At 38.8% G+C, this 25,959-nt stretch overlaps 1 protein-coding gene and 1 non-coding gene across 5 annotated transcripts in view; one reads left to right on the plus strand and one right to left on the minus strand.

Annotated features, from left to right (window-relative positions):
* The first annotated feature begins 583 nt into the window (after positions 1 to 583).
* YES1 (YES proto-oncogene 1, Src family tyrosine kinase) overlaps positions 584 to 25,959 on the plus strand; it is a 66,370-nt gene continuing 40,994 nt past the window's right edge. Inside the window, exons 1-2 of one of the 4 annotated variants that reach the window (XM_059409300.1) lie at positions 651 to 937; positions 1,599 to 1,687. The gene's annotated coding sequence lies outside the window, so the exon portion shown is untranslated. Of the gene's footprint in view, positions 607 to 650; positions 938 to 1,598; positions 1,688 to 25,959 lie in introns of those variants that run through there. The other 3 variants (XM_059409301.1, XM_059409298.1, XM_059409299.1) reach the window with 3 other exon arrangements.
* LOC132024031 (U6 spliceosomal RNA) lies at positions 13,559 to 13,663 on the minus strand. The gene has a single exon (XR_009406148.1). It is a non-coding gene; the product is annotated as a U6 spliceosomal RNA (small nuclear RNA).

Consider the following 25,959-nt stretch of genomic DNA (forward strand, 5'->3'; position numbering starts at 1 on the left):
TGAACCAACAGTCAACAGGAAGCTCCAGGGGTTGGGACAGGATCACCGGCTCGGAAGGAGGCCAGACGCGAGCGTTTTTAGACGGCGATCAGGCAGGTGATGGGAGCGTTAGGAACGCCCCCCTGGCTCACGCGGCTGGGCTGAGATTTTACTATCAGCGACCAAGGGTGCGGAAGCATAGTACTAAAAAGCAAACAGTCAACCAAAATAACTCAACCCTGTCCTCCTCCACAAAAACAAACAAAGCCCCAAAGCCCTCGGCACTAGAGAACAGGGCAAAGGGAATGGAGAAAGGCAGAGGGGAAGGAAGGGGCGCCCCTCACTCCATCTCCAGGGGCAGGCAAGTCCGCGGCCTCAAGGTCCGCGGAAGGGGAGGGGGCGCTGTGGGTCCGCTCTCCGCGTGCCAGAAGCGCCACCTCCTCACGCCCCCTCAGCCTGCGCCGCCTCGGGAATCCGCCCCGGACCCTGCCGCCATGTTGGGTCCGGATAAGTGATTCGGACCAGTAGCCGACGGGGACAGAGAGGGGACCGCCCGCAGCTCGCGGAGCGCGCCGGCGCCGGAAGGCGGGGGGCGCTCGAGCCCGGGCGGGCGCGGCGCGAGTTCCGGTGAGCAGGCCGGCCGCGCGCGCAGGTAGCCGCAGCCCCCGCCCTCGCCCCCGCCCCGCCCCCGCCGAGGAGGGGCGGAGCCGGGAGTGAGGGCGGGCGCCGCGCGCAGTGGAGGTGGAGAGTGAGGCCGAGGGGTGGGGGAGCCCGGGAATTCCCTCCTCCTGAAGTAACGAGTGCGGGGCGGCTGTGCCGTCGTCGCTGCAGCCGGGCGCTCGGGACGAGGAGGTGGAGGAGGGAGAGGGCCCCGCGGGCCTCGCCTCCGCCCGCCGCCCCCTCCTCGCCGGCCCGAGCCGCGGTAGCGGCGACTCATGAGAGCGCGGCTGGAGGGCAGGTAAGTACCCGGCAGGGCCCCGCGGACGGAGGCGGCCGACCCCGGTCCGGGCAGTGCTAGGCCCCGGCGCCCGCCCGCGCGGAAAGGCGCCGGCGCTCCCCGCCCCCGCAGGCTCCGAGTCGGGAAGTTGGGGAGAAACTTCTCCCCTCCCCCGTCCCGGCTCGCCTGGCGGGCGTGTCTCCTTCCCGGCGCTACCTGCCTGCCCCCTGCCTCGTCTCCGCCCTGTCCAGTCCTTCCCGTTCCCGCCCCAGTCGGACTTCAGGTCCTTGGAGCGGTACGCTAGCTCCCATCGGTGCCTGGGGGCGAGGTTAATTTTGGCTGGGTCGGCGGGACTGAGGGCCGAGACCGGCGGCCCTTTTCTGTCCCGGAGCTTGAGGGTCTCCGTGTTAACTGACGCCGGGTGGCAACTGTGCTGGGAGAGCGGACGTGGGTGTGTGTGGGGGGGCGAGTGGGTGAGCCTCTCGCTTTACTTGGTTTGATTGAAAACCGCAACATGTTAAAGTTTTCCTTTGTTTTGGGTTGGGGGTTGGGAAGTATGCCAGTCCGCATCCACTTTTACAGTATTATGCCACTCAGCCCCCCATTTGGTTCTGTTCTCTGTCCACATATTACAGAAAATTTTGTTTTAAAGTGTGTTTTTCTTCTTGATAATTGCTTCCAGTATTTGCTTTATTGGGCATGGGACAGCGTCGTTTTAAGGAGCTCTTCGAAAACCTACTCCGATGTAGGGATTGCTTTAATTTTTGTTTGGTGAGTGGAAAATAAATCCAATGCAGGGATCGCTTTAATTTTTGTTTTGTAGCGAGTGGGACACAACATAGTTCTCATTGGGTTGAATTGTTTTCTGCGTAATTATTGAAACAGGCATGGAATAATACATGTTCTAACAATTTATAAATTATTAAAGAAGTGAGACATCTAATGGAACCGCAGCTTTATGTTCGTGCCATTACGTATATGTGTTTCATGGTGTGTTTTCACATACATGATTACACATATGCATTTGATTGTAGTACATTTGTGTCCATGTAACTGTAGGCTTACAGTGCCAAAAGTATCTCCATAATTCCGAGTATATTTAAACCATCTTGTTAAATCTCTAAAGTTAAGTTACGCATTAAGGAAAATATTACTAAATGTGTACATGTAACTATGCATTTAAGGCATAGTACCTGGAAAATTTAATAATGAGGGCAGTGGCATACAGTGGACAGAAAACATTTGGAATGGACAGGTTATGAAGGAGTGTCTTTAGGAGAAAGAGGATCTTGTGTGCATCAAACATGATTATCATATATTCTGTAAGAAAGCTGTATCTCACTAAGCCATACATAATGTTTTACTAATATGTGAGACTCCTGTCATTGTTGACATTTCAGAAAAGGAAGTTTAATTATTTTAAATTTGGGGACATACCTAAATCTCAGTGGAGATTTTGAAAGCTGGTTGACAATTCATAGGGTCCTAAATTTGAAAAAACAAAATGAAACAATTGCCTTTGATCTGAATCTAAATACAAGATAGTTCATATCCATGTTTCCAGAATAAAAGATAAAAAGGCTCTTAGAATATATACTCTGGTGTAACCACCATAATGTTATAATAGCTTTTAATTTTGCAGTATGTTTTTGCTGACTTCATAAACCACAAAATTGACTCCTTTCTATTCAACCGAAAGTGAAATTACGGCTTTGACCAGTCTTCCTAGGATAGGTGGAATTTGTCTAATGGCTGAAGTATAATATTAATACATGGATTAAGTTGTTTTTTATTTTAATTCAGGAAAATCTCAAGTTGAAAAATCTGTGTGCATGCAAATAAATCTCCTTCCTGATATATGATATTAAAAGAATAAATGTTCTAAGCTAATAGCAATAAGCCAGTGTTACCAGCACATGGTATAAGATTTATTAGTCCGAAGTCCAAATTTCCATCTTTTAAGGCAGTGAATAATTTGTTAACATGAGTAATTTTTCTTAACATGTGTAACTCTCAATCTAGTGTTTAATATAGACGTCATTTGTTAGTTCCTATTAGGATTATATTTTAAAAAGGTACAAACCCAGTTATTAAAAAAGTCGTGGGAATGTAAGGTACAACATAGGGAATATGGTTAATAATATTGTAATACCTTTGTATGGTGATAAATGGTAACTAGTCTTATGGGGGGATGTGTTTCATGATGTATAAAAATATCAAGTCCCTATGATATATAATAGAAACAGGCAGGGTATTGTATGTCATTTATACTTCAATTAAAAGAAGTGCCTAATATCAAAAAATTTAAAAGCAATACTAAGCTCTGGTGTCTGGGAATGCAAACTTGGGAAATAAAACTGTATTTTTAAAAAACCAGCAAGGAAGTGATTTCTATAAAAGTAAAGATTTGGGAGATGGGAGAAAGTTTTGACTGGGACCCAGCTTCTGCAGGGGTGACAGGAGTTTTAACCTGGTGGTGGTTGCAAGGGTGTTCCTTAGTATATTCACCAGGCCACACATATGTTCTGTGTGCTTTTCTGTATCTGTTTTAGTTCACATAAAATGTTTTGTTTGTTTCTTAAGAAGCCTGTATGTAATATATAAGGTAGGCTTACAGTGACCCTGAGATCATGACTCACATAAAATATTTTGTTTTGTTTTGTTTTGTTTGTTTTTTAAGAAGCCTGTGTGTAATATATTATATAAGGTGCTTGGATAAAGAACTTAACATTTAGTGACTACCTTTAAGAACACTGCCTGGGCTGTCCTTTGCAAACAGGATTAGACTTATTAAATCATTGTTATCATATTCTAGCTAGTGTTTGTCACGAATTTGACATATAAGTAACATGTTAATTATGTTAATATTTTGAGGGAGAACACCAGATTTTACTACCTTTAAATCCTCTTAGCTTATATATTGTAAATGGTAAATAGTAGATAGTCAAAATGTTTATTAAACTTATGGATGCTATTCTGTCATCAAATATAAAATGCAGTTTATTTTTCATAAAATTATGTAAATGACAAAACTGTCACATCAAGGTAATAAGTCTTAACCATTTTGTTTATCTGTTTCGAAGATTTTATTTGCGAAGGAGTGTATGTGTGTGTACACCCCCCCCCCCCCACACACACACAGGAGGGCAGAGGGAGAGGGAGAAGCAGACTCCCCACTGAGCAGGGAGTTTGAGGCAGGGCTTGGATGCTAGGACCCTGAGATCATGACTCGAGCCAAAGGCAGATGCTTAATTGACTGAGCTACCCAGGTGCCCCCAGTCTCTGTGTTCTGTAACAGTAATTCCTTGGATCAGTAATTTTGGCCTTAGTTTTCATATTCTTAAGGATGTCATGAAATTCACAGCATAAGAAGTTTTCATTTACTTAAGCTTTATGAAGATGTGCCATATGGCACCTAACACAAGAGTATGTTTTGTTTCAAGAAAGCAAATGACAGTATGGTGTTGGAGTTTCAAAAATGCTGAGAATCATTGTATTATGCCACTTGCTTTATGTAATGGCTTGCTGTTTGAATTGTTGATTTTGTTGCTTTGCATTGTTGCAATATAGAGTTAAAGAAGAGATCACATCTGTGCCAGACTCTTATATCACAGGAACTTTCAGTCATGTTATAAAGGTGATGTTTGTGGCACTGGCTTTGTTACGTGAATATTTACAGGAAGTTTTAGTTAAGATCTTCCATTGTTCAGTGCTCTACATGGCTTAGGTCACCTTCAGTTCACATTTTAAACATGTCTAACACAAATCCAGAGTTCTTTCAGAGAAGTACAACTGATTTTCCTTAAAGGTAATAATCTGTTCCTATTAAAGTATCTTGGTATCTTATTGGTAGAGTGTACAGCAGTTTGTGTGTGGCTATGGCAGGGTATGTATTATTGCTTTTCTTCCTCTCAGCTGCTCCAGTGCCACAATTAGGCTGAGTATTGCTCAGCTGCAGCTGCTGGGTGATTATGAACCATCCAGCTCCTGTCTAAACTCAGAGGCAGATTTAGCAAAAGGAGCTATAGTAACAGCAGAGGGTGAAAGAGAAGAGCCAGTGCTGCTGCCAATATCATTATAACATATCTCTCTGCCAAGGAATTGTTGGCTGCAGCAGCACTACTGTTGTCTTGGAACTAGCAGACTTGATGGCAACATATCCTGGTCTGGATTGAGTTTACCTGATGTTACTCTTTAAAATTTTGAAGCTCACTCCAGGAAAGAGAGAGAATCATGTAATTTCAAAGTGCAGGATAATACTGATGGACCGAGTTACAAGCCTCAGTGCTCACCATAGCAGTGCCCTTCAGTTTTTCCTGCTTGAGGGTATATATGTGACTGCAGGCTCCCTGAAGTTTATACCATATACTCCATGCTGCTATAAGCTGGGTCACTTAGAAGTGCTGCTCCTATTACTGTTTGTGCAGTGGCAGGAGAGCTTATATGCAGGTTCTTTGGACATACTGCTTTTTCCCAGGAAGTGGAGGACCCTCAAGAGGGATAATTTCTAGAGCTACTTGCATATGGTATATCCCATGTCTGCCTGAATTTTGCAGGTAGGAACCCTAGATTCTCTTCTGTTGTTCTGGGGTATGAGAAGATGGACATCAACAAACACAGACACATTATCAGCTGTATATGGCAAGAAGCCCCAGACTGGAGGATGCCACAGGCAAATTTGGGGCTTCTGAAATGTTTCTCATTTTATAAACTTGCTAAGCAAAGAGCAGCAGCATCTCATCCTGTCTTTTACTATGACTGTCAGAAAAATCTACAGAGACAATTCCTTTTGCTAATTCTGGCTTTGAAACTTTGTTTGGGGTTGGCTAATTTGGGATGGGTAATGGGGAGCATTGGGAGAATCAGCGCTCCAGCTTGTATAACCGGAAGGAAGGAGGAGGTATGGAAGACTGTACTCCTGAATGTTAACGAGTACACATTGTAGTCGTGGTACATACTTCGCAAAACACTGGTATATTGGCCCCCATCTTTGTGCTCCCACAAAACTCCTCTGGTAAGAAAGCACATTTTCCTTAAATCATAATTATTTCTTTCCATTACAGTAATACATGTGGCAAGGAACTGTTTTGTATGAATCTTTAAGAACAGTCTCTCATAGATTAAATGCTTAATACATTTTGAATTATATACAAAGATGTGGTTGTGTATTTTATGACTATAATATACAGACTCGTGCTACATATGTTTTAAAGTTCTATGTCTACTAAAATTCTATAAAATTTAGTGCTTTTTCAGGGTGGCTGGGTGGCTCAGCAGTTAAGTGTCTGCCTTCAGCTCAGGTCATGATCCCAGCGTCCTGGGATTGAGCCCCCGTCAGGGGGGCTCAGTAGAAAGCCTGCTTTTCCCTCTCACACTCTCCTTGCTTGTATTCCCTCTCTGTCTCTCTCTGTCAAATAAACAAATCAATCTTAAAAAATAAAAATCTGTAAAACTTAGTGATTTTTCATAAGCTGATGTTAAATTCTTTAGATTTTTAACCTCAAAGTTTTGCTTTAGAAAATGATTTTATAAAACAGTTTGTAAAACACTTGCAAATGTGAATTGAAAGGTCATTTTGGTATTTCTAATAAACTGGAAACTCTTTGTAGAGAAATTAAACTAGTCTTTAATGTGATTTATTTTAAAGAAATATTTTTTACTGTTTTAATGAATATAGAAAGCCCAAGCTATCCACAGGAAAAGAAAAAAAAAGAAAACCTGGAGTTTTCTAAAATACATTTGTCATCCTATCATGTTACTAGTGACAATCATGGCTTACATTCATATCTTCCAAGGACAAAAAGAAAGTCCTGATTTTCTTGATGTAATTTGTGTAAAAGAATGTGATTTTATAGGCTATGTCTGCTCTTACTGGGGTTGTGGGTGAAGACAGGAAGTACTGGGAGGAATGGACTAACCACTGAAATGTAAAGATTGTCTGGTTTCAGCCTATGTTCCTAGCAGTATGTAAACTCTAGATTTTCTTAAACTAATTGTGGAGGTTAGTTACTTCTCTAGTTTTTAAACGTAACTTACAGTTTGTTAGTATTACACAGAAATGGGAGTGGAGTAGAGAAAGTTAGTGACTTTTGCTGCATAATTTAATACTTATAATTGTTCTTTAGCAAGTTTATTTCTTACATTCGTTCTCTTGCAATTAGCATTTTACAGATAAGAGCACTTTTAGAATAATAGCTGTCAGGCATTTGAAAAGGAGCAGAGAAGGTAACATGGTGTAATAAGGAAAGGACTAAAAGGTAGAAGGCCATCTGGATTTTAATGCCACTTTGGACAGTGAAGAGCTATGTAGCATTGGTCAGTTCAGTAAATGCCCTATGCCTCAGTTTCACCATTTGAAACAGGACATAGTTGATATCCTTTCAGCCTTATATAAATGTGTGGTTCTGTTACAGTTGAAGTTTTTATATTGATAACATTTTAAGGAAACTTTTCAGAATCTAGAATTTGAAATAAAATAAGTAACAGGTAAGTAAAGGTTGTAGTAAAAAACTGACCCATAGACTTGGCACTGGGCTTTTCTCCAGCAAACATAGTATCCACTTATTTCATTAAGTGGTTATTTATTAAACCTGTTGTGTAACAAATACTGTGCTAGTTTTGATGTTATAAAAATGTTTGGGGGCGCCTGGGTGGCTCAGTGGGTTGAAGCCTCTGCTTTCGGCTCGGGTCATGATCCCGGGGTCCTGGGATCGAGCCCCACATCGGGCTCTCTGCTCAGCAGGGAGCCTGCTTCCTCCTCTCTCTCTGCCTGCCTCTCTGCCTACTTGTGATCTCTGTCAAATAAATAAATAAAATCTTTAAAAAAAAAAAAATGTTTGCCTTTTAGGAATTCACAGTTGGGTGGCACTGGCTAGGATTAGGAGACTGTTGTAAACTTTGTAGATTGGTAGATCTTTTTAGTGTGATAATCTAGTACAACACTTCTCTGGTTTTTTATCGTATTAGTGTGTGATACCTCTGAAACTTTAATGAGTCCCTTTGCATTAGATACTTGTAGCCTCAAGCAAACTGATTCAGTTCTCTAGGCAGGAAGGCTTGATTTGATTTTCTAGACAGTTTGTTACAGATACATGTGATACATATGCACATTCCATAACACTTACCTAGAAGTTTTACTGTAAGAAACACTTTTGAAAATAAGGCCTTTAGGGGCACCTGGGTGGCTCAGTGGGTTAAGCCGCTGCCTTCGGCTCAGGTCATGATCTCAGGGTCCTGGGATCGAGTCCCGCATTGGGCTCTCCACTCAGCGGGGAGCCTGCTTCCCTCTCTCTCTCTCTCTCTCTGCCTACTTGTGATCTTTCTCTGTCAAATAAATAAATAAAATCTTAAAAAAGAAAAGAAAAGAAAAGAAGGCCTTTAAAAACATGTCAGATTTATTTAGCAGTAAAATTAAAAATATAAGGGCTTTATTCATTGAAGCAAATAGATGTGATGTCAGTTAACAGATATTCATGACTATTTGGATGATAGCTTTGCCACATTATATCAGGAAAATAACCACTAACATTAAGACATTTAATTTTTTTTAATTGATAAAAACACAGAGTAATTATTCCAGATTTTTTTCTTTAACACGTTTAGTTACTAGTTAGAATGAAATAAGCATAGACATTAGAAGATGGTTAGCTTTTTAAGGTTTGCAAACAAGATTTTGTAAAAAAAGAAGAAAATGAAAAAGCCACGAAAATTATAGGCAGTTTGTGTTCCCAAAGTTTGTCAGTTGGGCCTTTGAAAATCAAAATCTTTTCCTAAAAGAAGTCTTTTTTGGAAGGTTAGTCATTTTGGTTAGATTTCTAGGCAGATCGTTAGTTTATAAAAATTTAACAAAGTTATAGTAGTGTTTCATTGGTAAATGTGTTCTGATTGATTTTCAAGTTTTTTTTTTTTTTAATCTGAGCTCTTAGAACATATGAAATATTTTATCAGCTAAATGCTCTGATTATACAGGGAATGACCTCATTCCCTTGCCAGTTACTCTATCTCCTCACCTTCCCAACTCTTCACCATTTAAAAATCACTGTGTTATGAGTTTCATATTAGGATGCCAGGACCCTCCCGGTGACACCTTGCTGTTAAGCTGAATTTAAGTACAGGAGGGTCCCTAGCTTCTCTACCTGCTTGTTCCAGACACTTAACCCTACTTCCTACTTTATCCCTATAGGACAGTATGAGGAATGGGAAAGCTTCAAAAGATTGGAAATGAGAAAGAAAAATGAGTAAAGTAGAAAAGGGCTTAGGAAAATGAGGAATGAAGGTAATGTGGAAGTTTATAATTTCCTTCTTCGTGCCTTTTTTTTTTCCTGTTTCCCACGCATTTACTGTCATAGGCATTGGGCATGAAGGAAGAAAACCCATTTTATGGCAGGTGGTGTGCTTGCTACATGTGTAGTTCATATGCATTATTGCATTTAAATATTTGAAATATCTTTTCAAAATAAAAAAAATGTGGATGATGGTATTACATGTGAAGAAACTGAGTATCAGAAAGTATATGTAATTTTCTAAGGTCATATGTCTAGTGATGACCAGAAGAACTGAATTTATCTCTGACAGGAAGCCTGTTCCCTAGAAGATAACTTCCTTAGGGATAGAGAGCAGTGATGGAAGGGAGGGTTTCTTTTCTTTTCCTTCTCCCTTAAACTGTACTTTTTTTTTTAAAAGATTTTATTTATTTGCCAGAGAGAGAGAGAGAGAGTACATACAAGCAGGCAGAGAGGCAGGCAGAGGCAGTGAGAGAAGCAGGCTCCCTGCCAAGCAAGGAGCCCGATGCGGAACTCAATCCCAGGACCCTGGGATCATGACCTGAGCCGAAGGCAGCGGCCCAACCAACTGAGCCACCCAGGCATCCCTAAACTGTACATTTTTATTGGGGCTGAGAATTCCCAACGACTTACACTTTGCTTTTTAATTGAAGTAGCTTTGCAGTACGTATTTCATAATGGGAATCAAGGTCAGATATATGAACTTTAAAAGATGGGTTATTACACTAAACTCTAGCAAATGCTTTCCTTTTGTAGGTTTGGCTTTGTAATGGAAAATTGATACACTAATTCCAGAGCATTCTTTATCTTTTAATAACAAGATGTTCAGCCCAGATTTACAAGGATACAATGTTTGAATGTTTTCCCAATCAAGTTTCTCCTTCTTTTTTTAATCTAAATTTAATTCAACAGAAGAACAAAGCAGACAAAAGATCGGTATTACACTAACTAAACTGTAGCAAGTGGTGTCCATTTGTAAGTTTGGGTTTGTAAAGTGTATTTGGAGTCTATGTGTATATAGTCACCTTCTCGCTCTTTCCCTGTCATTCCTCCTCCCCTGAATTGAGTTTATGCTCAAATATGAACCTTCTGAGTGAAAAGCTGGCTCAAACTTCTGTTTTGCAACATTGCCTTTATTTCCACTAATTAAATCATTTTGCCCTCGATGAGTTGATAGAAATAGTTGGAAGGTCTGCATGTCTGAATGGTCCTACATCACATTTTGGATATGCTGCAGAAAGAGAGCATACTTTTTGCCTTGTCAATAAGATGACAGTTTCCTACACCTTGGAATGATGTAGGAATTGGCTTGACTCATCAGCCATTCAAAGCTTTCCTTCCTTCTGGAGGAAAACAGTAGGTTTCTTCCATCCTGCCTTGTTCCTATGAGTCTACTGTTACATGCATTCCTTACTCTCTGGATGAAAAGTCTCATCTAAAGCTCCAAACGGAAATTTTGTTTGCTGCTCGTTTACCACTGTCAAATTCTGTTGACAAAGATTTTCTTAGCCACCTTAGAAGCCTTTTCTTCTTTGGCTTCCTTTTATTTCTTCAGTTGTATCTAAGAATGTACCCTTTGTCCTGTTTAATAAGCTGGAGCATTGTTTTCTAATGGGAATGCTGGGTTGATTTGGTAGCATTATTATGCCACATAGAATGTAATTCCTTCATAAATCACTCCAGCAGTTCCATCATTGCCCATGTTTATTAAGTCTACATAAGTGTTGGCAGATAGGTTTTAAACTGTTACGCCAAGTCTAAATGATGAGAGTGGCTGCTGCTAGAATGTAAGTTCCATGAAGGTTGGGGGCAATCTTTGTTTTGGTTACAGAAGTTAACTCAAGTATCTGGAGCAGTAGCACAATGTGGACACTTAATAAATGCTGTAAAGTCAATGACAGTGTAACAGTCCACTGGCAGTATTTGCTTCTCCTGGGCATGGGAGAAAGAAATGTCAACAAATAACTAGCTCCTCATTAGAAGCTTATGCTGTAACCACAGATGCTTTTCAATCCAGGCTCCTTGGAGTATCAGGCCTAGGGCTAAACTAGTGGCATCAGTGCTCAGGGTGAATTCAAATAAACTTTGTACTTGAGCCTGATGAAGAAACTGAGGTTTCACTTTGCAGTGACTTGTGTTAAAGACCAGTAAAAAAAAAGTATGTGCAATAGGGAATTTCTTTTCTTTATATGTTATTCTTTATATCTCTAGCAGCTGTGCTTCTTAAAAACTCTGGCACACACCAGTTCCCCTTACATTATGTTGATATAAATGAATTATATGCATATATCTGGTTGTAGGCAGATTAAGAAAAATAGTCTGTGGTAAGGCTACCTTACAGTGACAACCTTAGAACGGGAGAATGAATTTTTGGTGTAAAGAGGAGTTGTCTTTGCTCCAGAAGGTGAGAGAAAGTAACCTATATTAAAAATGTTAGACATCTTAAAAAAAAAAAAAAAGACATCTATATAGAAATATGCTGTTTGATTATAGAAACATAGTTAGAGTATTTGAAAATTGTGGACAAAGATGATATCTTTTTTTTTTTTTTTTTTTTTAAAGTAAACCCTATGCTGAATGCCCTCATGACCCCGAGATCAAGAGTTGCATGCTCTACTGACTGAACCAGCCAGCTAGGTGCCCCAAGATGATATTTTCTTGATTTAAGACAACGTATTAGTACAGAGGCAAACTAATTATGACGGAAAACGTCAAACATCCCAGCACCTTCTGGAAGTTTGCTTTTTAAGAAGCAGAGCATCTGGAAAAATATTACTTCATGTTTAGGTGGTAAAGGAAGCTGTAAAGGTATTTGCTGTTTTGAACTTAATTAAGGTCAGTAGAAAAAACTGATATGCAAAGTAGAGAAAGAACTTTTGGAGATAGGGACCATGTTTTCCTGGGTTTATATTAAAAGTAACAGGAAAAGTAATTTTGGACTTTAAGAAGATGTATGCTCTAGACTTTAGGAAACATATTTGAAAACCAGTAAGGGTCTGTGATTTCAGATTCTGATGGGCAGAATACCACCTAAAGGAATGAAAAGTCTAAAAATGCCCCAGACTTATTGTATGAAGAGCTTAGAAAGCACTCTGATATGGGAGGGGGTCAGGGAAGAATTGTGGATTATCTCTGCATTTATGTAGTCCTTTTAGTGATTGAGAAAAGATAGTAATTAGCCATATCAAAGAACTGGTGGGGATAGTAGCAAGTGGGAATCATGATGGGGTACAAACCCTACGCTACTCCCTCCTCCTCACCTCATTACTTCTCACCCATTAAGGCACTCCTTCTGGGGCTTAGTTCTTGTTTTTATTTTTAATTTTAATTTTTTAATTAATAGAACTTAAGTCAGAAGGAAGAACTCATAATAAAGTCCAGGTAGAAGAGAGGGTCAAGAACCTCTTAGTATATTGTCAGAAGATGAATAGGGTTTTTAGAATGGGATCCCTGGAAGAAAAAAACTAATGACAATGTGGATGATTCCTAGAGATAAATTCGAAGCTGGAAGTAAGAAGGAAGCCACAGATATACAACTTAGGGAAGGTGACATAATAGATAGTGGGAAATGCCTATCATGTCTTCTTTTCATCTCCTGGCTTCTATAACATGTTCTTTAAGTTAGAAAAGATAGAAAAGAGAGTAAGAAAGTAGATAATAGATAGTTAAGAGGGCATCTAGCTTCAGTTGATTTCAAGCTTCTAGGTCCAGAAGAATTCTGTTTGAATGTTCTGAAAGACATTTCTCATATTCCCAGGGCCTCGGTAATAGAGAAATCAACGGAGACAGGTAGACGTTTAAAAAAAAAAATTTAATAAAATGATATTTTAAATGAGGTTTGTTTACTCTCAGGCCTATTTTTGGGCTTTCGTTCTTTTCCAGATATTCTTTATTCCTGTGCCAATACCACATAGCCTAATGATTAGGACCATGATAACAATAGCAAGAAGAGCAGTTAATATTGAGTACTGCTTATGTGCCAATCATGGTGAAAAATACTTTAAAATATTTCAACTAATTCATTTCTTTTTTTTTTTTTTTTTTTTTTTTAAGATTTTATTTATTTATTTGTCAGAGAGAGAGGGAGTGAACACGAGCACAGGCAGACAGAGTGGAAGGCAGAGTCAGAGGGAGAAGCAGGCTCCCTGCGGAGCAAGGAGCCCGATGTGGGACTCGATCCCAGGACGCTGGGATCATGACCTGAGCCGAAGGCAGCTGCTTAACCAACTGAGCCACCCAGGCGTCCCTCAACTAATTCATTTCTAACAAAACTCTGTGAGTTAAGTATTTTTCTTTAGAAAATTTGGCTTAAATATTCTGAAATTTAGCCATTTTATTTCATGAAAGGATTTTCTTTTAAAAAAATATGGAATGCTGCACAAATTTGTGTTTCATCCTTGTCCACAGGCTGTGCTAATCTTTGTTATCTTTACAGTTTTAGTATATATGCTGCCAGAGTGAGCACTAAGTCAGTATTCTTTTTAAGTAGGTTCCACAAAAGCATGAAGCCCGGTATGGGGCTTGAACTCATGACCCTGAGCTCAAGACTGAGCTGAGATCAAGAGGCAATCACTTAACCAACTGAGCCACCCAGGCACCCCAAGAAGTTACATTTATTCATGTATGAGCTAGGACTGCAACCAACTTGCTAACTTCGGAGCCCATTCTCTGAACTATGAGGTTGTGATTACTAGTAGGACAAATCTCATTTTTCTTTTTCAAAAATTTCCCAGCTATTATTATGCATTTATTTACTTATCCGTAAGAGGTTTGTTATGATTTTGGTTTAGATAATGTTTTTATTAAGGTTTATTTAGGAAGAATGGACATCTTTTAATAATGGCTCTTACCATCTAAAAAGTTACAGGTTTCCATTTATTGAGCTTCTTTATATCACATGATTTTATTTTTGTAATACAGACTCTAAACATTTTTCCTCAAATTTATTTGTAGGTATTATTTCATGTGTGGTTTGAAAAAACCTTGTTACTTAGAAATAATTTCAAAGTTACAGAAGAGTTGCAAGAACAGTACAAAGAACTTCTGGATCTCCCTTACCCAGATTTACCAATTGTTAACATTTTGCTACATTTGATTTTATTATTCCTGCATTATTTATATGTGTATGGGTATTCCCACTCTTTCCACCTCCACCCCCAACCATTTGAAGATTCTTTGCAAATATCACGTCTTAATACCCTTAAGTACTTCAGCCTGTATTTCCTTAAAAAAAGAAACATTTTCGGGGTGCCTAGGAGGCTCAGTGGGTTAAAGCCTCTACCTTCGGCTCGGGTCATGATCTCAGGGTCCTGGGATCGAGCCCTACGTTGGGCTCTCTGCTCAGCAGGGAGCCTGCTTCCCCTTCTCTCCCTGCCTACTTGTGATCTTTCTCTCTCTGTCAAATAAATAAAATCTTAAAAAAAAAAAAAAAAGAAACATTTTCTTATACAACCACAGTACGATTATTAAATTTAGAAATCTTAACAACTCTGTTATAGAGTTATCCGATATATAGTTGTAGATTGAAATGTGTTTTCCCAAAAGATCGTTTTAATCCTAACCCGTAGTACCTGTGACTGTGACCTTATTTAGAAATAGGTTAGTTGTAGATACAATCAAGTTAAGATGAATTCAAACTAGATTCTGGTGGGCCCTAATCCAATGTGACCAGTGTCCTTCTAAGAAGAGGAAAGTGCCATGTGACAACAAAGGCAGAGATTGGAGTGATCCAGCCCAAGCCAAGGAGCCTCAAGGATTGCCAGCAACAATCAGAAACTAAGAGGAGGCAAGAAACGATTCTTTCCAGAGTTTCAAAGGGAAGGTGGCCCTGCTAACACCTTTGAATTTGAAATTCTAGTCTGAAAACATAAATTTCTGTTCTAAGCCTTTTTTTTTATTTTAACAGCAGCCCTAAGAATTAATGCAGTAGTCCATAACCAATATTTTCCCAGTTGTCCTCATAATTCCTTATAACAATAATCCAGGATCTAATCCATTGCATTTAGTTATCCCATCTTTTTAGTTTCCTTTAGTTTGAACAGTTGTTCAGCTCTATCAGATGCTGGTTTTTGAAAAGTCAGACTACATGTTTTGTACAGTGTTCCCTAGGATTTGTTAGGTGTTTCTTGTGATTGGATTCAGATTATGAATTTAGGGCAGCAATGCTATATAAGAGGTATCATGTCATTCCTAGTATAGGCCATGAAAAGGCACTTCTTGTTAGTCTGTTGCAGTTGGCAGTATTAACTCAGGTAAGGTGAAACCTGTCAGACTTCCTTCACTGTGAAGTTGGTATTTTTCTCTTTTAATAAGTAGTAGGTGAGGAAGTACTTTTAGCTCATTTATCAGTGATTGGCTGAATTGATTATTGTACCGTTGGTTGCAAAATGATACTTTTCTTTTTTTAAAGATTTTATTTATTTATTTGACAGAGAGAGATCACAAGTAGGCAGAGAGAGGGAAGCAGGCTTCCCGCTGAGCAGAGAGCCCGATGCGGGACTCGATCCCAGGACCCTGAGATCATGACCTGAGCCGAAGGCAGTGGCTTAACCCACTGAGCGACCCAGGTGCCCACAAAATGATACTTTTCTAATTCTATAATTCCTTCTACATTTTTGAGTTGAGATTCTGTAAGAGAAAACCTTTCCATATTCCTCGTTTATTATCAGAATGATTCATAGACCATTTTTTAGCCAACAGGTTATAATCCATTAATATCTTTATTATTATTATTTTTAAATAGCTTGTTTATTTGAGAGAGAGCGTGCATGAGTCAGGGGAGAGGGAGAAGCAGACACTCTTCTGATCAGGGGCGCTTGATGTAGGGCTTCATCCCATCACCCTGAGGTGATGACCTGAGCCAAAATCAGACCCTTAACCAACTGAGCCACTCAGGTGCCCCGTCCTTATTCATTTTGATGCTCAAATTTGTTCTGTTGTTGGCCAGCAAGATCTTCAAGATGGCTCCTGTGTACTTTTTTTTTTTTTTTTTAGATTTTATTTATTTATTTGAGAGAAACAGAGCATGAGAGGGGAGAAGGTCAGAGGGAGAAGCAGACTCCCCGTAGAGCTGGGAGCCCGATACGGGACTTGATCCCAGGACTCCAGGATCATAACCTGAGCTGAAGGCAGTTGCTTAACCAACTAAGCCACCCAAGCACCCTCCTGTGTACTTTTGATATATTCCCATCATTTTCTGAGTACTACTTTCTTTCTTTCTTTTTTTTGGGGGGGTATGAGATGTACCAGGCTACCTTGCTCTAGCCACTTATCAAAAAGCATTGATTCCTTTTAGCAGGTATGTGTGGTTTTGAATGGTTTGTTTTTAAAGTGTATTTTTATAATTGACTATTTTTTGTATACAAAAGAAACCTATTTCTGTATATATTTTGTAATTGCTCTATACACATCTCTTGTTTCTTTTCTTTCTTTCTTTTTTTTTTTAATTTTTAATTTTTTATAAACATATATTTTTATCCCAGGGGTACAGGTCTGTGAATCACCAGGTTTACACACTTCACAGCACTCACCAAAGCACATACCCTCCCCAATGTCCATAACCCCACCCCCCTTCTCCCAACCCCCCTTCCCCCAGCAACCCTCAGTTTGTTTTGTGAGATTAAGGGTCACTTATGGTTTGTCTCCCTCCCAATCCCATCTTGTTTCATTGATTCTTCTCCTACCCACTTAAGCCCCCATGTTACATCACCACTTCCTCATATCAGGGAGATCATATGATAGTTGTCTTTCTCCGCTTGACTTATTTCGCTAAGCATAATACACTCTAGTTTCATCCATGTTGTTGCAAATGGCAAGATTTCATTTCTTTTGGTGGCTGCATAGTATTCCACTGTGTATATATACCACATCTTCTTGATCCATTCATCTGTTGATGGACATCTAGGTTCTTTCCATAGTTTGGCTATTGTGGACATAGCTGCTATAAACATTCGGGTGCACGTGCCCCTTCGGATCACTACGTTTGTATCTTTAGGGTAAATACCCAGTAGTGCAATTGCTGGGTCATAGGGCAGTTCTATTTTCAACATTTTGAGGAACCTCCATGCTGTTTTCCAGAGTGGTTGCACCAGTTTGCATTCCCACCAACAGTGTAGGAGGGTTCCCCTTTCTCCGCCTCCTCGCCAGCACATCTCTTGTTTCTGATGGTTTTTCATTTCTCTTAGGTTTTCTGTATAAATAATCATTATGCATAAATAATTATTCTAACCCTAACTAATTTTTTTTAAAAGATTTTTAAAAATTTATTTGACAGACAGAGATCACAATAGGCTGAGAGACAGGCAGAGAGAGAGAAAGGAGGAAGCAGGCTCTCCACTGAGTAGAGAGCCTGATGCAGAACTCGATCCCAGGACTCTGAGATAATGACCTGAGCCGAAGGCAGAGGCTTTAACCCACTGAGACACCCAGGCACCCCATAACTCATTTCTAATATTTATGCATCTTATTTGGTTCTCTTGTCTAATTGCATTGGTTAGTACTTTCAGAACAGACCAAAATGTTATTATAAATTTAGTAAGACTGTTTTCTAGTGTTTGCCATTAAGTCATGATACCAGAGTTCATTTGAGCTTTAGCTCTAGATACATAATAGAAGGATTTCTATTTCTGTGTTGTGGAGGGTTTTATCCTGTCAAGTAAGGGTGGATGCTGACTTAGTTTTTTTCTTGAGTTTTTTTTTTTTAAATAGGTTGAATTTTTATTTTTAGTAGGTTGAATTAATATTATGAGTAGACATCCTAATATAAAACTATACTTAGATCTAAGAATAAGCTACAAAATTTTTTTTTTAGTAGAGAAGCATACAACAGTGATTACGAGCACTGTCAAGCATAGTAGTGAAAGGGAAAAAAAATAAAGCTAAAGGAAAACTGTTTCCTCTGAACAGTACCCACAGAATACTCTGGTGAACAGACATGTAGGGTTTTCCCATACCAGCTAATTTTCCAACACCAGCTGAGTGTTCTTCAGTTCAGTTCTGACACTGTTTACCTGGAGTTAGCCTTAGATCTCACAGATTAAGGGCTCAGTTTTTCAAGACTGCTCTCTCACCCCCAACCTCAGGTGCCAGTTGCAAATAGTGGATTCTCAGGTTACACACAGCTTCTGTCCAACAAGGTTATAAATTGGGAGTTTCTGCAACTCTGCCCTTAAGTTTGATAATCTGCTAGAATGGCTAACAGAACTCAGGAAAACAGTTCACTTACTAGATTGATGGTTTACTATAAAAGAGTACAACTCAGGAACTACCAGGTGGAAAAGATGCATAATACAAAATATGGGGGAAAGGGCATAAACTTCCAGATAAGCCACCCTCCTAGCACCTCCTTGTGTTCACCAACCTGGAAGGTCTCTGAACCTTCTCAGTTAGGATTTTTATGGAGGCTCCTTTACATAGAAATAACTGTTTAAGTCATTGACTGTTGGTTCTTGGTTTAACCTCCAGCTTCTTTTCCCTTTCCTGAGATGGGAGTGTGTGGTGGGGCTGAAAGTCCCAACCAGCTAATAACATAAGTCGGTCCCCTGGTGACCAGCCATCTACTCTTAGGGCTTTCTAAAAATCACCACATTAATATAAACTCAGATGTAGTTGAAAGAGACTTATTATGAATAACAAAAGGTGTTCCTTTCACCTTTATTGCTCTTACCACTTAGGAAATTCCAAGGGGTTTTAATTCTGTGCCAGAGCTCCTTTGCTCTGGCATTTTTCTGGCATCTTTTACTCCGTTATGAATGTTTGGAAAGCAGGTATTTTGATAACCCAGAATGTCTGTTGAAGCAATACTATAACCATGAAAATTGGCAATCACTAAAGGACAAATGGCCTGGACTTCTCTCTGAGGCTAAATCTTTATATCAAAAGGTTAGAAAAATTGAAGGATAAATTAGATATGTTTAAGATTAGAAAATAGAAAAACATATATTTGCACTGCATTTTCAGGACTGTTCTAGACTCTAGATCTGAAAAAAAAAAAGGATTATATTCAGTGATCAAATATGGCAGGAAAGGTGGTTATAGAATATTAGGGATTTTCAATACAGTTACTTCTCCAGGACAACTGATTAGCTAGTGACTAAGTAATGCTTATATTTGCTAGCAATTCAAGAGAAAATTTGTGAGGGTGTGAAGAGCCTCTTCACTAGCTCTTGCCCTTGTTCCCCCAACTTTCTGTCTCTGTCAGGATTGGGCTATTAGCAAAAAAATAAGAAGGAAGCTTTTTACTGAATGCTTTGGAAGAGATTAAAGAGCATAAGACTAATTTATTCATGTAAGTATCAGAAAATTTAATTTACCCATGAAATATGTGCTTTTTTGGATGTATTTTTGAAAAAGATTTAAAGTATTTTCATGCTTATTGATTTCTTAGGTCTCCTATCTTTCACTGAACTGATTTTATTACTTTCTGTTTGCCTGGATAGTCATCCTTTTCATCTAGTTAAAAAACTTTTTTTTAATTTTTTAAGAGATTTTATTTATTTGTCAGAGAGAGAAAGAGAGAGAGCATGCATGTGCACAGGTAGAGGGGAGTGCTAGGCAGAGGGAGAAGCAGGCTCCCTACTAAGCAGGGAGTCTGATGTGGGACCCTGGGATCATGACCTGAGCGGAAAGCAGATGCTTAAATGACTGAGCCACCTAGGTGTATCTCATCTAGTTAAAATTTTTTGAGCAGGGTGTTATGTAGAGTTTTTTTATAGTCTTTTCAAACCCTCAGTGGCTCTAGCACTCTTCTGTACCTAATACTGTTTTTTGTTTTATTTTTTGATTAAGATTAAATCTAGCAACTTGTTTCACTGATTTGTATTTGTAAACCATATTGGATTTTTTTTTTTTAATAAATAGTGAAAGAACAAAATTAAGAGAAAAGCTAATGAGTTAGAAACAACAGAAAAAGAAATCTCAGTATGATTTACAAATAAAAATCCTCTTTGGGGGTTTTTTTGTTTTTATTTTTTCCTTGTTTATTTCCTTTTTGGTAATAAGTGTGTAAGGCTATGAATTTTGCTCTGAATACAGCCTTCGCTGCAGCTCACTGATGTAGAAAGTTGTTACTCTTTTTATTTTTAATTTAGTCTGTTTCTTCTTTGACACAAGAGTATTAGATCATGGAAAAACTTTATGTATTTATCTTATTTAGGAAAACATGAAAAAAAATTTTTTTAAGTAAACTTTACACCTGATGTAGGGCTGGAACTCATGACACTGAGAGATGGAGTCATGTACTCTATGGGCAGAGCCAGTCAGGGGCTCCAAACAACATTCTTTTGTTGCTGTTACCTCAGATCTTATGGCATATATTCTGTTGTCAGTACTCAATAAATGATAAAAAAAAAAATCAGAAAATTGATTCCAGTCAGATATAAGGTATTCATGTATATGGAATTTTAAATATCTGTTCCCCAAACCAGAAATATAAAATGTAGACCATAATAACATGACAAATGTTGATGTAATTCAGTTCAGCAAACTTTTTTACACACTTGACGCGAGCAAGCAAATACTGCTAATATTTCTGTTAAGATTTTGGTAATAGCACAAGATAGTATTGGGGAGTAAAGAAATTCTTGTTGAATTCTAACAGTTTTCCATAGTTGGAAACTTCCACTCCTGTATATGAGAAACCTTAGAAATCATGGTTTTTTTTTTTTTTTTTAAAGAAGATTTTAGAGAATGTTTTACACATAGTTACCGTATACATGTTTTTAAAAAATGATTTCAGGATTGAAATAGTAGGGCACAAAGATAAGGAATAGTTTAGAAATATTATACCAGTGTTCTGGCTTTAATTCTTAAGTCATGCTAAGGATCTCGAGACTGAGAATAAGTGATCATTCTTAGCTCAGGGGAAAAGGCTCATCATACAAAATGAAGGTAGAAGGAAAGAAAATATCAACTGTTTTTTAATTAGAAACTTGATCTCCTTTTAATGCAACTTCATCAGACTGGAACAAAACCATTCACACTATTTCCACATTAATTTTTTACTTCAAAAAGTAAAAGCAGGCAACTTCATATTCTTTGGAGATTCAAATTGTAGATGGAATGAAGTTCTTAACATATGTCCTGCAGATCTGTTTGATTTTATGATACAGATACGGTCCATGGAACTCAATTATATAAAATTTTGGTATGTCCAAATACTTTTTTCCCCATAAGATTCAATTTATTCAAGTATCTATAGTATTTCTACATGGAAATAGTAGCTGTTGCTATATAACAAGCAGTGCAGAAAACTAATATTATCAATTACTGTTGACACCCTGAATTGTTGATAAGATGATGTCAGAGGTTTCTGGAAATGGTCACCATGCATTTTGCCTTTCTAATATAACTTATTTTCGGATCACCCACTTTATACTGATATTTTGAGGCTAGAGCAGTTTTTGAAGTCATTATCAAGTCTTTACAGCTTACATGGGATATAGATAACTAGTGAATTAATCTGATATATGTTAATTTATTGTAGGTTGAATTTATTTTTTTATCCTACATGCTCTGTTTTTTTAAATCTACACTCCCTTCAGTTAAAGAGGCCAGATTCAAACATTAGTTTGTTGGCTAATATTTACGTTTTGAGTCCAGTCATAAACATTGATTGGGAAAGGATTTATTTCAACAAACTTACTTTATTTATTTATTTACTTTAAAGATTTTGTTTTTTTATTTAGCAGAGAGAGCACAAGCCGGGGGAGCTGCAAACGGAGGGAAAGGGAGATCAGGCTCCCCAACTGAGCAAGGAGCCCAAGGTGGGGCTCCATGCCAGGACCTTAGCTGAGTGCAGATGCCTAACCGACTGAACTACCTACGCCCCCCCCACCCTCATTTCAACAAACTTTAATATCTTATTTATTTATTTATTTGAGAGAGAGAGAACGAGAGAGGAGAAGTCAGAGGGAAAAGCAGACTCCCTGCTGAGCTGGGAGCCCAATGTGGGACTTGATCCGAGGACTCCGGGATCATGACCTGAACTGAAGGCAGCTTAACCAACTGAGCCACTCAGGTGTCCTAACAAACTTTAAAAGAAAAAAAAAATTATGTCTGTTTCAGGCAAGTCATCATGTTAATTAATTAAGCTTTTTAGGAGATAAAAAAGGAAACTCTGTTTATTAGTTCCCTGTTTATTAAGTATACTACTACTTAGACCTCCAAGAAATTTTGTATTTGAGGTTTAAAGTTCAATGGCAAATCAAAAGAAGAGAAACACATTCAGGGAAGGCATGGTGGGGTGGGATTTGAGTATGTTTTGACGGATAAATAAAATGGACATTGCAGAGGGAGCAAATAACATGAACAAAGACACAGAGATGGCAAAGGCAAGATGCTTTCTGGTTATAGGGTGCGTCTAGCACCAGAAATATATGTGCTTCTAGCATAGGAATAGGAGTCAGTCATATACTAAAAGTGATGGGTTTCAGACTTCACTGTTGCTTTTCATCACTTGGGTTATGCAGGCTCCTAAATTCTACCTCTAGAAATTGTAATTTAGTAAACCTGGACTGAGAACCAGGAATCTTCATTTTTAATAAATACCTGAAGCTATTGTGGGGACGTTTGTACAACTTGAAGCTTTAAATATGTTCATTTTGACACTGGTAAACCACTAGGACTCTGGAGTCTTATTGCCTCACTTGGTGTATGACCTTGGACAAGTTACTTAACCCTCTGCATATTAGGTTTTGTATCTGTAAATAAGAAAAGTAACAGTAATTGTTTTTTAGGATGTTTTGTGGCTAAATGAGATAAACCATTTTAAGTACTAAGCAGGCTATAATGCAGTAACTGCTCACTAAGTGTCATCTGTTGTTTTGTAGCTATCATTGTCATCTAATTAAGAGAAATGTATTTTTTATAGATTATATTCAGTTCATTAGTTATTCTACCCTACATGCTTCATCATACTACTTGCTGCATTACCTTGTGTTCGGTTTCTTCCTTTACTCATTCATCAAAACCCATTGAAATGTAGTGAATATAATATCCACATTATTAAATATACATATAAAATATGAATGTCATAACTACTTGTTCTTAATTGTTCACATTGATTTTTGTTTTATTTATTTGAGGAAGAGAGAGCATGTGAGTTAGGGGAGGAGCAGAGGGAAAGGGACAAGCAGACTCTACACCGAGCTTGGAGCGCAATGTGGGGCTCCATCTCAGGACCCTGAGATCATGATCTGAACCGAAATCAAGAGTTGGGCACTCAACCAGCTGAGCCACCCAGATGCCCCTGATTTGTTTTAGTAATTGGCGATAAGTTATATGCTTAGCAAATTCAATACTTTTTCTATTTGAGGCAAAACAATATAATGTAGCAGCTCATTTGAATGAATTTTAATTTATTTAATAATGCAAAGATAGTATGGATATTGTTAGAGGTTTTAATTCATTTAAAGATGTAATTTAAAAGTAGAACATGGGGCGCCTGGGTGGCTCAGTTGGTTAAGCAATTGCCTTCAGCTCAGGTCGTGGTCCTGCAGTCCCAGGATCGAGTCCCGCATTGGGCTCCAACTCCACAGGGAGTCTGCTTCTCCCTCTAATCTTCTCCCCTCTCATTCTCTCTCTCTCAAATAAATAAACAAAATCTTAAAAAATAAAAATAGAACAAACAAGATGCTATGCCTTTTATTTTACTTTATTTATTTATTTTTAAAGATTTTATTTATTTATTTGTCAGAGCATGCTCAGACAGGGGTAGCAGTAGGCAAAGGGAGAAGCAGGCTTCCCACTGAGCAAGGAGCCCAATGCAGGACTCTATCCTAGGACCCTGCCAATCATGACCTGAACTGAAGGCAGATGCTCCACTGACTGAGCCACCCAGGCACCCCAAGAAGCTATTTATTTATTTATTTATTTAGATATTTTATTTATTTATTTGACAGAGATCACAAGTAGGCAGAGAGGCAGGCAGAGAGAGAGAGAGAGGAGGAAGTGGAAGCAGGCTCCCCACCAGGCAGGGCTCGATCCCAGCACTCTGGGATCAGGACCTGAGCTGAAGGCAGAGGCTTTAACCCACTGAACCACCCAGGTGCCCCAAGAAGCTATATTTTTAAAAGCATTTTAAAAGTATGGTATTTTAGATTTAAAAAGTTTTAATTTTTGTTATTAGAGGGATATTTTTTATTTTTATTTATTTTTTTTTAAGATTTTTTTTTTATTTATTTGACAGAGAGAGATCACAAGTAGGCAGAGAGGCAGGCAGAAAGAGGAGAGGAGGAAGCAGGCTCCCTGCTGAGCAGAGAGCCCGATGCGGGACTCGATCCCAGGACCCTGAGATCATGACCCGAGCCGAAGGCAGCGGCTCAACCCACTGAACCACCCAGGTGCCCCAAGAAGCTATATTTTTAAAAGCATTTTAAAAGTATGGTATTTTAGATTTAAAAAGTTTTAATTTTTGTTATTAGAGGGATATTTTTTAGAAGGAAATTCAGCAGTATGTATCACAACTTTAGAAAAGCATAACTTGACTCTTAGATATCTTTTCTATCAAAATATTCATGTATAGTCAATTTCATTATTTGCAGTATGTTTTAGAAAGTCACTGTGAACACCAAATTAGTGAATACTGACTCATTGCTCCTAGAGGAATTACAAGGTTAAGTTCCACATTTCTGTCAACTGATCAATTCATAATCTTGTTCCATGTGTGCTTCTGTTCCATGGGTGATAGCTTATTTAATGTGTCCTGTTGATTCATTAACATTGAACTCACAAATAGCACTGTAACTGATGTCCAAGTGAAGCTTGTATTACGTATTCTCTGTCAGGCACACCTCAGCCTTTTTGGTTTCAGAACCCTAGACAGCACTTCAGTGCTTAAACAGTGACATCACCAGCATAACACACACACACACACACACCCCCCAAAGTGACACTAAATAGACTGCTGAAGGGACACTTGTTTACAGTATGAAAGCCTTGTTTGACCTGAGCTGGGGACATGTGGTTCTGGCAACTTAAATTTTCACAGCTCTGCACATATCTGCAAATGACCATAAAAACACCAGGAGCATTGAGTTAGGGGTTTACAGATAAATCTTACTAAAGTAGGCTAATTCACAAATAACTCCCTCAAGTTAAGTTCTCGTATATCAATCACCCCTTCCTCTCCAGGGAGGGGAAAAAAGGAAAATCCTTCCATGTTCAGTGTAACAAAGAAGGAAGTCATCCTTGTACTTAAAGTCTCCTGTCTTTAAATCCCTAGTAGTTTTGGTCATTGCTGAGACCAGTTTCCTGTTGAATTCTCATTAGGATTCACTTGAAGAACGTTGGTCAAGTGTCATCCAAACAGGTTTATGCCAACCACAGGCCTGTTACCAGGATTCAGGCTTTTTACAGTGCTTCTGTCCTTCAGCCACTTAGAACGAGGCCAACTTTACTTGTTTCTCTTTCTCCCTCCAAGGCTAGTGCTTCAGAGGTTTGATACGGGAAGAGGGAGATGGTATCTCTGACTGACTTACTCCCTCTAAGACCTGGTTAGATGAGGAAGTTCACTCAATTGACTTTGTTTTACTTTGAGAGCTAAATAAATTAAACCATGCTCCTAATTTAGAAAAGTTACATTCCTTAATACCTAATTAACATATATACATTTTGAGCCAAAACATGCTCACTATCTAAACCATAACAAATCAGTATGATTTTGGTAGCATTTTTATTATACTGAATTAGTGAATACTAATTCTGTTTATTATAGATTATAGGCACTGTGATAGGCAGAATTATGGCTTCCCCTGAAAAATCCAT

This window comes from Mustela nigripes, chromosome 8 (genome assembly GCF_022355385.1).
Source record: "Mustela nigripes isolate SB6536 chromosome 8, MUSNIG.SB6536, whole genome shotgun sequence".
Taxonomy (NCBI): Eukaryota; Metazoa; Chordata; class Mammalia; order Carnivora; family Mustelidae; genus Mustela; species Mustela nigripes.